Source organism: Nicotiana tabacum, chromosome 5, assembly GCF_000715075.1.
Source record: "Nicotiana tabacum cultivar K326 chromosome 5, ASM71507v2, whole genome shotgun sequence".
Lineage (NCBI taxonomy): Eukaryota > Viridiplantae > Streptophyta > Magnoliopsida > Solanales > Solanaceae > Nicotiana > Nicotiana tabacum.
Window position 1 is genome coordinate 43,492,705 of NC_134084.1, and position 13,330 is coordinate 43,506,034.

At 38.3% G+C, this 13,330-nt stretch overlaps 1 long non-coding RNA gene across 1 annotated transcript; it reads left to right on the plus strand.

Annotated features, from left to right (window-relative positions):
• Nucleotides 1-2,552: 2,552 nt before the first annotated feature.
• LOC142181142 (uncharacterized) lies at nt 2,553-11,798 on the plus strand. The gene is made up of 2 exons (XR_012709483.1): nt 2,553-3,099; nt 11,164-11,798. It is a non-coding gene; the product is annotated as an uncharacterized LOC142181142 (long non-coding RNA).
• The last annotated feature ends 1,532 nt before the right edge of the window (nt 11,799-13,330 follow it).

Sequence of the window (13,330 nt, forward strand, 5' to 3'; positions counted from 1 at the left end):
TTTGATTAGCGAGCATAATTTAAGTGTGTGTTTTGAGCTCGCTAGGGATCACTTCCTATATCATTTTTTGACCTCTTCGGATGATGTTTGGCTTGTATTTGTATGATTGGAGGGCTAGAGCAAGATTTTGACGTGATTTGTGGTTGAAGCTTGCCCGAAAATAGGTAAGTCTCTTGGATAACCTTGTTAAGAGATAAACTCACGGATTTGACTTGATTACTATGTGTTTAAGGTAGTAGGGGTAGTGTATATACGTGGCAGCAAGTGTAAATGCACCTACCATGTTTACATTATGACCGGGATAGAATTGAGATACTCTATGCCTTATTTGGATTATGTGCTCATCTTGATTCATAATTTATTTGGCTTATATGACTATGTTTTGCTCTCTTATTCATATTAGAGATCATGCCTAGGTTTATGATTATTTATGAATGTATAGAGCTTATTCTTATATGTTGAATTGCTTGAATTATTCATGTCATATAAAATTTTCAGGAGCACACATCCGCATGATTGTTATTAAGTTCTTATGAATCTTTTATCTAATAATTCTTTTGACATATGCATATATGTTACATTAGGATACTTGATTTGGACTGAAATTGTGGCACGAAAGGCAAGATCGTGCGGTTGAAATATAGTAATAGCACAGAACATGATGAGAAGATATTTGATTATGAGTTGAACTATAACTACAAAAAAAACTGGAATTAGCTACGAACGTCGTCGCTAATCTATCGCTAAAATGCTCGTAGCTAACAAAATTTCTTGATAATCCGTTGCTAATCTGTCGCTAAATAAGATTAGCGACGCATTTTTCAATTTAGCTACAGAATTTGTCTGTCGCTAAAACCTGATTTTTTAGTAGTGTATCAATATCCTCTTTGTGCTTGGATTTGTATCGTCTCTCCGGAGTTAGGTAATTACCCATGTTACTTTGGGCCCTGTGAGTGTGGTCAATACATTGATGTGTATCGACTCGATACATGGATATTTTATTTGGATACATGGATTTTGTATTGGGGTGAATGGATCTTGTACCAGTCATGGCATTAGATAGAGTTTTGAGCATGCATAAACATCCTTGATTCATGTAGAAGCATTCATTTAAAGGCTAACTATTGCATATATTCTAGTTGGGAGCCTCGAATCCATTGATTGAAGCATGCTAGCTTTACATTCCATATTTAGCGTTAAGATTATATATTGAATTGGAATAACATGTTTAATGTCTTTCAACTATTTTACATCTTGATACCAGTTGATCATGATGATATTTACTTATTTAACTCCAGGCTGTCATTATTTCTGTGTTGTAAGTATATTGATGCCTATAGCCTCGTCACTACTTCTTCGAGGTTAGACTTGATACTTACTAGGTACCAATTGTGGTGTACTCATACTACACTTCTACATACTTTTGTATAGGTTTTGAGACTTGTATTGTGGTACCTTTGAGCTGAGTAGGAGTCTGTTATTGAATATTTTTTGGTGAGGTGGCATATTGTTTCGATCCAGAGCACAAGGAGTCCCCGTCCTTATTTATCTCATGCCTATCTTCTTTCTCACAGATAGTTGTGATCATGTATTTAGACTTGCACTTATTCAGTAGTTATTTGTGTACTTCTATCACCTAGTTCTTGGGGGTTATACGATTTGGTCGTGTTCGCACCATGTTTAGATTGTTTCAGATATTATACTGTTTAGAGATCTTTCCTACTTTTATTATAATATAAATATGTTAATTGAATGAAATTGGACTTTAGTCTAATAATTGTGAGTTGGCTTGCTAAGCAAGTACGGCTAGGCGCCATCATGGTTTGAGGTGGGATTTTGGGTCGTGACAAGTTGGTATTTGAGCTCTAGGTTCTAAGGGTCTCATGAGTTACGGGAAGGTCTAGTAGAGTCTTATGGGACGGTATGGAGATGATTGTACTTATCTTCGAGAAGCGCCGGTATTTAAGGAAATTTTCCTTTCCTGATTCCTTATCGTGCAACTTTATCTTGACTTGAAGCCTATATCTTCAACTCCCTCCTACTAGATGTTAGCACATAATTTTTGCCGTACATGAAAATAAATCCTAAAAATAAATCAATAAAATAATTTTTAAGGGATTTTAGAAGTTTTTCTTTATTTAGTTGCATTTCATGCATTTTTAATATTTTTAAAATCATAGAAAAATCATAAAAAATTGTCATGTTTTAATTCTCATGCCATCTTAGGTTTAATTTGCATTTAGGAATTTAATTTCATAATTTAATTGCATTTCATTAAAGAAAAATCAAAAATAATTATTACTACAATAGTCATGTCCATATTTCAGCTTTTAATTTTAAATTAATTAGTGTTAAATTAGTAAAAATAAGTAAGATTAACTTTACAAAATAATTTAAGGTAGAGCCTAATTTATGATTTTATTTAGTTTGTTTAATTAATTCAACTAGATTTTTAAAATCAAAGAAGGAAAAAAGAACAAAAGAGAAAAAGAAAATTGTCTTATTTTTTAATTAGGCGAGGGCTCAAGAGGTCCAAAACAAGTTAAATTCACCCCAAAACTCCTCCCCTTTAATTAAAATACCAAGACTTAGACCCAGGATGAGAAGAGAGTAATCGGATCTGCTCCTTCAGATAGAAACGGCGCTACCCAGCTCCTTGTTCCCTCCTTCTTCTTCTTCTTCTTCTTCTTCTTGATTTTTCTCCAATCCACAGACAAAAATCGGACCCCCCCTTACTCTCTCTCAGCCTAACAGAGGAAAAGAAGAAGAGAACCCCCCTAGGTTAGAGAAAAACGGCGCAACACACTCAGCTCCCTTCTTCTTCGACGATTTCTTCTCCAAGAAAGAGACGAACAGACCCATTTCGAACCTGTTCTCCTTTCTCATCTCGTTCGCTGATAACACACAAACACGCACCAAAAAAGAAAAAAAAACTCCTTCAAAAGCTTTAAGATCTGGAAATTTCAAAAAAACAAAGGGTTTTCAGTTGACTGGCTTGGTGATTTCTGGGGATCTTATGGGTGTTTAAACTCTCAAGATTGATAGTTGATTGCTGAATCTGCGGCTGCTTCGCTTGGTTGTCTTTGTTCATATTGCAAGGTTAGAACTGAACTTTTTACTTCTCGAAGAAAATTATAAGAAATATTGTAGCTACTTGACGTTTCAGAGATGCTATAGAATCTTGTTTAGTCAGTTGATTTTAACAACCTAATATAACTTTAACCATTATCTATGTATTTTTCCTTTTGCCCGATTACAAAATACATTTGGTATTGTATTCAAAGCTAAAACATATGTTCTGACAATTTGGTCGAAAAGGAATGATGAGTTTTTGCTTTTTCCTCCTTTTTGGTTTTGTTGTTCTTACTTTCATATTTTATTTATTTTTTTCAAATATTTTTTTGAGTCAATGAGATACAATTTAACGTGCTTTAAGTCATAAACGGTAAAAAGGGACAATTTTTTAAATTTTTCCGTATTATTTATTTTGTGATTTTTTTCAGAAAAAAAAAATGGAAATGAAATTAGGAGATGAACTGAAATTGAATTTTGAATCAGAATTTGTAATCAAAATATTTCATTCCGGATCTAATGATTTCAGATGTAGTTACAACTATTTTTATAATCGTTAAAAAATTGCTTGTTAATGTGGTGGTCTTATCTCACGATTTAAGATGCTACTGATTAGGGATTAATATTGAATTGAAAAGTAATTATGTGTTTGTGTCTGTTTATGATTAGATGCATAATGCAATTCTGATTGAATGTTTTCAAGGTAATATGATGGTCCTAACACGTGAAATTTACCAATTAAAGCGTGATAACTTTAATAATCCTTTAACTGTTCTTATTTATGATCTGCACATATAAGGTTGGTGGGTTTTTCTATTTACGAGGGCTTGGGTTCGAGAAGAGGCCCATCAAAAATGAATTTGAACAAGGGAAATTTAGAATGCTTAGCTAAGTCTTCTACGCGGTTTTAATTAATGAATTACTGGTTGTTGAGTATAATCCTGTAGATTTTGAGATAAATCGAGGTGTGCCATACACAAATAAAAATCCATAAGCTATGACCCTCACATTAATATTAACTTAGTATAGAAAACACCCTTGAACATCTGTAGCTTGCTTTAGGCACGTTTTATAATAAACCATCGCGACTATGGGTATGATTCCCATGGCATAGTCATGATGCCTAATTTCCAAATTTGGGGGTGCATTTCATGTAACCCGAACATAACAACTTCGAATATTAATAAAATACACATCTCGTGAATTGTGAGTGCATTTAATGTAGCGTGGTTCGCGGCGTGTTCCAAAACAAACAAGTGTACGACAATCGTAACTTGTTCAAAAAATAATTCCATAAATCCTAAAAGCAGTTGAAATAAATAAAAGACGGTTATAAAGCTAAAAATGCACAATAGATTTAAAATATGTAGTAAATCAGATAATAGGCCAATTATTAACAGATTAAGCGACCGTGCTCGAACCACGGAACCCGGGAGTGCCTAACACCTTTTTCCGTGTTAACAAAATTCCTTATCTAGAATTTCTGGTTCGCAGACTTTAAAAAATAAAATATTTCTCGATTTGGGATTTTAAAATAAACCGGTGACTTGGAACACCAAATAAACTATTCCAAGTGGCGACTCTGATAAATTAATTAATTTCATTTCGATTTATGTCACTTTAATTGGAAAAACTCTCTTATATCCCCCTTGGTTGGTAAAAAGGAGGCGTGACAGCTCTGGCGACTCTGCTGGGGATCATAACCCATAACTTTTGGTTCAGGGTTCAAGAATTCGAGCTTAGAATAATTGTTATAGTTGGCTTTATTTATTATCTGATTTTATATGTTTGAACTTAATGTGCTAAATGCCGTTTTTTACCGCTTTGATATTGTTTGGACTGTATATAAATTGTTACGAAACCCTCTTCTCCCTGAGTCTTCTAAATCATCTGGGAAGTGTGCACTTCATGTGACTTCTTTTCTGTTAGAGTCATATCCCAATTTTAGAATGAGGTTCGGACAAGTTGCAAAGCCGGTGAAGCTTCTGTATTCCCGGTACGCTGCCCCCTCCTCCCGGCTCGAGCTTGTCCGCTCGGGTAAGTCCGATTTAGAATAATACACCAGGGTTTTAAACCTAGAATAACATAGCCTCATGTTGGATCCCTAGTAGGAACGTTGTTTGCATCACGTGCATCTGACTTTGGGGACTCAACATAGGGGTTGGGTCCGTATAGGACAAGTGTACCCAAATTAAAAAGATCATCTTACGTGCTACTTGCACATCTGTTTGTTTCAGCTTGCATGTTGATCGGCTTCTAGAATAAGGAAAGAAAATAAAAAAAATTCAAAAAAAAGTGAGAGGTAGGTATTTAGAAAATTCTGAAACTCTGCCGAAATTCTGAAAAAAGAAAAGTCATTTCAAAATGAGCCAAAATTTTCAAGTGCCACTTTTTTCTTGTTCCGTAAAAAATGACCGAACTACGTGGTGTCAATGACCGAACTACGTGGTGTCGCGCCCTCTTTTCCAGCGAAATCGGGTTTATGACATTTGGGAGGACAACTCGTTCCCTTTTTGGAGATTGGGTTTGAATTGAAGAGTCGTCACCTAATGATTAAAGTGCATTAGAACACTAGGAGGGGTTTGTTTTGAGCAACCAGAGATTGGGTAAGGGCTTGAAATTATCCCAAGGGGAAGGTGTTAGACACCCCTCATGATCCACTAGTGTGGTTCCCGGCCAAACTATTGTTGCGACTTAAATGCACATAGGGTTGCATAATGTGTTTAGATTAGGATTAATTAGTTAAAATACAATGATTAACTACCTAGTGGGTTCATAATATGTGCATTTAAGCTTAAAATGAGAAAAATCTGAAACTGTAGGTTGGTGTTGTTGAATGAGGTTCACCGCGGTCCGCGGTGGTTTTTTCGCGGTCCGTGGTGACTCTCTACGGTCCGTGATGGCATTTTATGCGGACCGCGGTGGTAAAACTTTGGAGAGTGAAGGTTTGAGGACCACGACCACGGTGGATTTTTTGCGGTCCACGGTGCCTTACCGGGGCCGCACTACAATTCTTGCGGTCCGTGGTGGCCTTTATCAGAGAGTGGGTAGTCTGACCCCATCTCAATGCGGACCACGGTGCCATTCTGTGCGGCCCGTGATGGTCTCTTTGCGGCCGCATTTTGTTTTCTTTGCGGACCATGGTCTGCAAATTCTGCTTTTAACTGTCAACAGTCTGCAATCATAATCTTCACTACTTCATCTGGTGCTATGATACTAACAATAACTGAATAAATTCTCCTTGCAGATAATGGTGAAATCACGAGGCGGAGGTGATAAATAAAAAGGCAAAGGAGAGTCCTCCCGGGCTAAGGGATGAGGTATGATCAATTTGACCCCCTAAGTCCGACATGCAATCAAGGACACCAGGAAGTCAATAAAGGCAACGGATAGAGCTGCTTCCTATTCGGGGAGTGTGTATTTGCCCTCCCGGGAGGCATTCGACTTTGAGTCAGTGCCAGAGTATGTTCCTGACTGGCCGGAGAGGAGCAGATTGAGAACACCTCCAGGCACTCCTATTGCTCAAGCATCAGTTCCACATTCTTCTGAGTTGTCCGAGGGATCAGCTAAGAGCAGTGATGATGTTTCTTCTACCTCACCTACAACTTCAACACCCGGTGAGGATCCCATAGAAAAAGAAGGAGTGGGTGTGCCTCAAGTAGGGGGGGGGTGGAGAGAACTAGAAAGCCGGAGGCTTGGCAGGATAGATTTATTAGTGAGCTTGCTTACCATAAATTCTGAGAGTGGTGGCCCGAGAGGAAGTTGATACTTGAACGGAGATTCATTGATAAGGATCTTCTGCCTCACAACCCAAATTTGCAGAGGCAATTCAGAGAGAGGCCGGGCTGGGACTATTTCACAAGCAATGTTGAGAATGCAAATGAGCACTTAGTCAAGGAGTTCTACACTAATGCTTACCACATCAAAAAAGGAACTAAAGTAACTAAGGTATGAAACTTGACAGTGAAGTTTGATGGCCAGACAATCAATGAATACCTGGGCTTTCCGGAGGAGGATGAAACTTTATACTTAAAAAAGGTAGCATTAGGGGAGGATGCCCGTCTATGGTTAGCAAAGCACTTAGCAATACCAGGTACCCACCCCAGCATGGTTGACAACGGGAGTCCAAATTTTGAGGAGAACCCTGAACTTTGAGGCAAAAGGGTAGGAGACATTTGTTTGCAGCAGGCTAGACCCCAACACTCATGAGAACTCACTTCCAATTTGCCGGGCAATTTTGGTAGCTTCTATCCTGGCGGAGTACCCGATCAATATCGGGAATGTTATGTCCGGGTAATCACTAGGGTGGTAAATGAAGGTGACAGATCATACCCCTTCCAACATTTCCTGGCAATATACTTTGAGGGTCAGGATGTAGAGAAAAGGAAATTCGATGTGAAGGTGAAACTGAAGGTGCCATTTTCCTAGTACAGCCTCAAGGGTGATGACAACCCTAAAGACCCTAAAGGCAAAGCCACTGCCTCTAGGGGTGTCAATGGATATTCGAAAACCGACTAAACCGATCGAACCGTACCGCACTGAACCGATTTTTAGGTTTCTTTTAAGAAACCGTAGATTTTTATATAAATCTATAACCGCACTGATAATTAGGGTAGGTTTTTTATTTTATAAAAATAAACCGAAAAAATACCGAACCATACCGAATAAATTTTACATATAGAAAATATATTTATTTAGTAAGTTTAAAAATAATAATGCATTAAATCTTCTTTGAGCCTTAGAATTATGAAAACTATTACAAGCCAACAAGTAATTAAACTCAAAATACTAATTCCTAAAACCTATTATGCTACTTCTACTTAAACTAAGTTATTTCAAGTATCTTTATTAGCAAGACACAAAGTATTCTAGCGATTATGAGTAGCAAACTACAATGTATTGAATATGTTTCCTTTCATATAATTTAGATTTATCTTTTTAAATATTTAATCTTCTATAGAATTTATTCTTGAGTCCCAACTTGATATATCTTTCAACTTGTGTGATTAATATTTTATTTGCCTTTGTTTGATTTCTTTTACGTTGTTGTAGAATAGTTGATGGATCTATACTCTAGCCATTTTTTTTTAAATTCATCACCCGTTAAACAGTAAAAATGTTTAGAGAGTTTTGCTAAATCCTATAAAAGAACGTATGTTATTGCAATTCTACTTCTACTGGTGAATTTTACATGATATTTAAAAAATACCAAAAATTAACCGAACTATACCGATACCGAAGAGAAACCGACATGATTGGGACGGTTTCAAAAAGTCTAATTTTTGTTATACATAATAGAATAACCGAAAAAATTGGTATGGTACAAATTTTATAAAATAACCAGCCGAACCGAACCATTGACACCCCTAACTGCCTCTACTGGCCAGTCTGAAGAGCCAGCAGTGGTAGTCCCTCCTTCTCAGCCACCCACATCCATACTAGATACAGCCCCAGGACCCTCTACTTCCATAGTTCCAGATATCCCCTCATCTTCAGCCCCATTGACTGCCCACCATTTGAGCTAGACTCTTGTCAGTATCAACAACTAGATGCAAACAATCACTTTTAAGTTGTCTGTGCTGTCAACCTTAGTGGCAGCCCAGTCTGTACCCCTTCAGCCACAGGTTCCACAGTTAGTGGAGGATACTTTCAAGGAGCTTTTGGACAACCAGAAGAAGCTCCTGGAGAACCAACAATTAATATTGGAGGCTATAGGTTCTCATGGACAAGCATTGAAGGAGCTAACGAAGGAAACAAAGAAGTTGAGAAAGACTCGGGCATCAAAGGAGTCAGTGAAGGAGTTGAGGGTGGAAGTAGAGAAAATGAAGGCTGATCAATTGCCTTTGGAGCTATTATTGCATGACCCAATTCTAGCAGCCCATCCTGAGCTAGAGCAGGAGTTAGAGAGGGCACCGAAGAGGAGAAGGATGATCCCCCGTACTGATGATGCAGTGATTGAGTTAGCAAACCCCCAGGATGGATCCTCCATCCAGCCCTAGGTCCCAGTACAAGCCCAGGACCCAGTGCAGGCTCAGGTCCCAGTGTAGGCACAGGTTACAGGGATCCAGTCACAGGTTCCCGATCAATCCGAGGACCCAGGGACCCGTGCTCATGATCCTATGCAGATGGAGGGCCAATAGGAAGTTTTCTTAACTCTCTATCTTATTTTCAGCTATTTTTGGTTATTTAGCATTGAGGACAATTCTAGCTTTCATTTGAGGGGGTAGCCCTATATGAATGATATGGTGTTGTAAATATGATACTATTTTTTTTTATTATGCTTTAATTTTCACTTTTGGTATGTACATAATTTTACCATTTTATTTCACTTTTCGCACTTTGCAACTTTGGTCTGTATATAAAGTTACTTTCTGATGTATATATTCATTCCCCCTTATGTATATTCGTCTAAATCTCATCTTGTACATATTCATTCTACTTTTCATATTTTTTCTTTCATAGCTTCTTATTTCATTTTGGTAGCTTCTTATTTTGAGTTTTGCATTCAATAAGCCTTTGGTTTTCTTAATGTCACGGTTCTTTCCAAAGATGGAATTTGTGTGAACCAGGTGGATCTTCCCGATGATGGATGACATGACGACCTTCTTAAGGGTTTGAGTCTGTTTTCTTTTTGCTTTTGTGTAAATAGTAGCTAGTGAGTAATGGTGCCTTAATCAAAGCTTCACTTGGGCCTAAACACATTTGCCTTTGATCTTATAGTCAAAAACAAATTGTTGTGTATAGGATGGTGAAAGTTGTGACCTTGAGACTCTCGTGTTGGCCGATAATTATCAAGTGGTTTTTTGGGACCATTGTGTTGCTCAAATCTTAGCTAAGGTTATTGTGGGCCCCCGACTCTGTCTCTTTAGCAATCCTACAGCTTGTATGGTAAGAATTTGAATTGCAAGTCCATGTCCCGTTCCATTAGTCTAGAACATTCCCTGAATGTTTGTCTAGACAAAATCTTAAGTGTAGTTTGACTTGAAAAGTGATTATAGACTCTCCTTGATCCGAATGTTATCTTGAAAACATCAATAGCCTACCAATGATAATATTCATAGTCAATCCTTTTGAGCTATATACCTTTTTCTTTCAAAGATCATGATACAAGCCTTTAGCCATTCTCTAAAGACCCTCTTTTAGCACCCGATCTTTCCTTAGCACAATACAAAAGCATAAGTTTGGGGGGAGAGACGAGGAATGCACCAAAGTGGTAAAAGTTACAAAATGAAGAAAAGGAAAGGCAATGAAAAAGAAAGAAAATCAAAAAGTCAAAAAAAATAGAAGAAATAAAGGGATGCAATAAAAATAAAGAAATGAAAGGTGTAGAAAGTTGAAAAGGGAGAAAAATGTTTGAAATAAACAAGAAAGAGCAACAATGTGTCTCTCTAACCCCTAAGAAAGAAGTAAATGACTCAAAGAGTCAAGAGAATGTGCGCCAAAATGAAGCAAATGAAGTGTTTAAGGGAAGATGGAATCTACTTAGACCAAATATTTTCTACCCTGAACCAAAAGCCTTCACTATATCTCCACAAAAGCCCTATATGATCTTGAGTTGAATGAAGCTTACATTAGTGATGACTCACATAAGGGGCAAGCTTATGGTAATTAGAGTCGGACTTGTAACCTTTCTTTGAGAGAGATGAGTGTGTTTTCCACAATCCTCGTTCTGAGTTCTACAACCTAAAAGTGAGGTTTGCTTAGGGAGAGTTGTGGAGTAGGAGTTTGGGTTCCACAATGACCAAAGTAGTAAAAAGAGTTTCTTTGATGGGTTGAGTCAATCATTGATGCTCTTGTGTCGCACTAAATCCATAGTGCTTAAAAGGTTGATTGTTGTTAATGATTCATTTGAATTGAGGGCAACTGTTAGTCCCAATAATAGATGAGGTCACCTTAGGTCAGCTAAATTTTCTTGGTTTTACTCTTAAGGAGGTGAGACTTATTTTGTTTGCTTGACGACAAGCAAAAACTTAAGTTTGGAGGAGTTGATAACTAGGGATTCTAGTTCATTTTACACTCTTTTTCACTTGAGTTTTGATTGAAAATGTATACAAATAGTCCCAAAAGCTTACATGTTGTGCTTGTTTGCAGGGTTTGATCAAAAAAGTGACAAAGTAGTAAAAACCAGCTCAAAAAGGAGTGAAACATGCACAAGTACCAAGAACAAGTCAAAGCACAGCTGCAACAGAGCCACTACGACCGAAATTCATTTAGTGTAGTCCGCGGTGAGGAGATTCAGAGAGGTGCAACTTTTGGAAGCTCAAGCACTGCGGCCGCAATCCATTTTGTGTGGACCGCAGTAGCCTCACCGCAGTCGAAACCCATTTTATGCGGTCCGCGGAGAGGGGGATTCAGAGAGTTAGTAGTTTGGAGGATTGAAGCCCGCACAGTCCGCAGTCCATTTTGTGCGGACTGCAATGAAGCCACCGCGGCTGCGGTACATTTTATGCGGCTCGCGGTGGCCAGATTCAAAGAATGGAAAGTCATCAGTGCGTTCGTGGTGCATTTTTCGCGGTCCGCAATACCTCTATCAGGGATATTTTTGTCCAAAAAATTCGGCCTAGTATAAATACTTTCTTTTCACATTTTTAAGGTATCTTTTGTAATCTGTTAGAGACCAGAGCACATGAACGGCGTTTTAGTTCTATTTTGAGTAATTTGTAGCTAGATTAACACTGAATCTTCATTATCTTAGTTTGTAATCAAATCATATGGGTTATTCTTCATCTATTTTTCTGTTTTCTTCTATTACTATGAGTAGTTAGACCCAAAAGCTAGGGTTGTGGCTCAACCCTAGTGTGGGTATTTGATAGGTCTTTTGTTCTAAAGCTTAGATGTTTATGGGTAGTTGATATTTGGACTGATTTGTGTTTTTCCATGTTAAATTGGTGGTTAGAAATACTAATCTGTGCCTATTTAACTTGGGCTCTTCTTGAGAAAGAGAGCTTGAGTCTAGAAAAATCAGTCCAACAAGGAATTGAATTGTAATCAAGAGATTGATAGCCCCAACTAAAGGGTTAAACCTAGAGATAGTAATACCTGACTTGAGCCTATATTACTTGCACAATTTTGACACCCAATTGGTCTTGAGAAAATCAATTAGGGAAAAGTCACTCAAGCTACCGAGAGGTATAGAGTGAGTAGTTTCGTGCATTGGCTATATCGCAATCCCCTACATAACAACTTTGCCTTAGGCTTTAGATCCCGTCAAGTATTCACCTTGGAGAAAGTCACTTCCCTAGTGTCTCTTTAATTATTTAGAAAACCTTACAAGCAATCACTCTTAGTTTAATTTAGCATACTATTAGTTTAAAACTTATAAGTAACAAACAACCAAATTTGATTGGAAGTGTAATTAAGAGCACTACGCACTACTAGTTTAGATAGGAATCCAATTCCCAATTCTAGTTCCCTATGGATTAGATCCCGACCATCTCGGATAAAAGCTGCTTCGACGGCTCTTGCCACTTTATAGTGGTGTAGGGTTGGCATCGATCATCTACGCCTTCGATGGCTCCCTCGAAGGTTGTGCCCCAATGGTTCCGGCCACAGTCCCAGGGCCTTCAACGGCCTCTTTCCCTGTGGGGATTTCGCCTTCATTCTCATCATCTCCTGAGCCACTGCTCGACATACCTTCAGAAGCAAGCAGGGCAACAACTTTCTTCTTTAGGGCCTTCACTCTCTCGAGCTCGGCAGATAGATTAATGACCCCCGCATGTTTCTCTCTCCATGGCTCGAGTCAATTTCAGTTCGGCCCCCTCGGGTACTCTCCTGGATTGAGCATTTATTACAACGACATCCTCTTTGTGCAAGGATATGAGCGCCTCGGCTTCAGTTTTGATCCCGGATAACGCAACAACTAACTCAGTATGAAGACCTATATACTTGTCACTATCCACCCTCGCATCATGAAGTTGATGCCCGACTAAGGCCATCTTTCCCTGGAGGGTATCCCTCTCGGACGCTATTTCTCTCACGTACCGTCTGAGTTCGAGAATTTCGGAGTCTCTAGCTCAGAGCTCCTCCCTCAGTATGGCATATTTCTTCTCAAACGGCACAAATCAGATCGAAGGTGTCAAAACGCTGAGATCTAGTAAACATTTAGACAAAAGCAAACGAAAACTACATAACCTGTTCAGCGAGATTACTTTTCTCACGCTCGTGGAGATTCACCTCAGCTTGATATCGGGCGAAGGTTTGATTATAAAGAACCCTGGCCTGGAGCCATAAAAGAGACAAGTTAGAAAGACGAAGATTA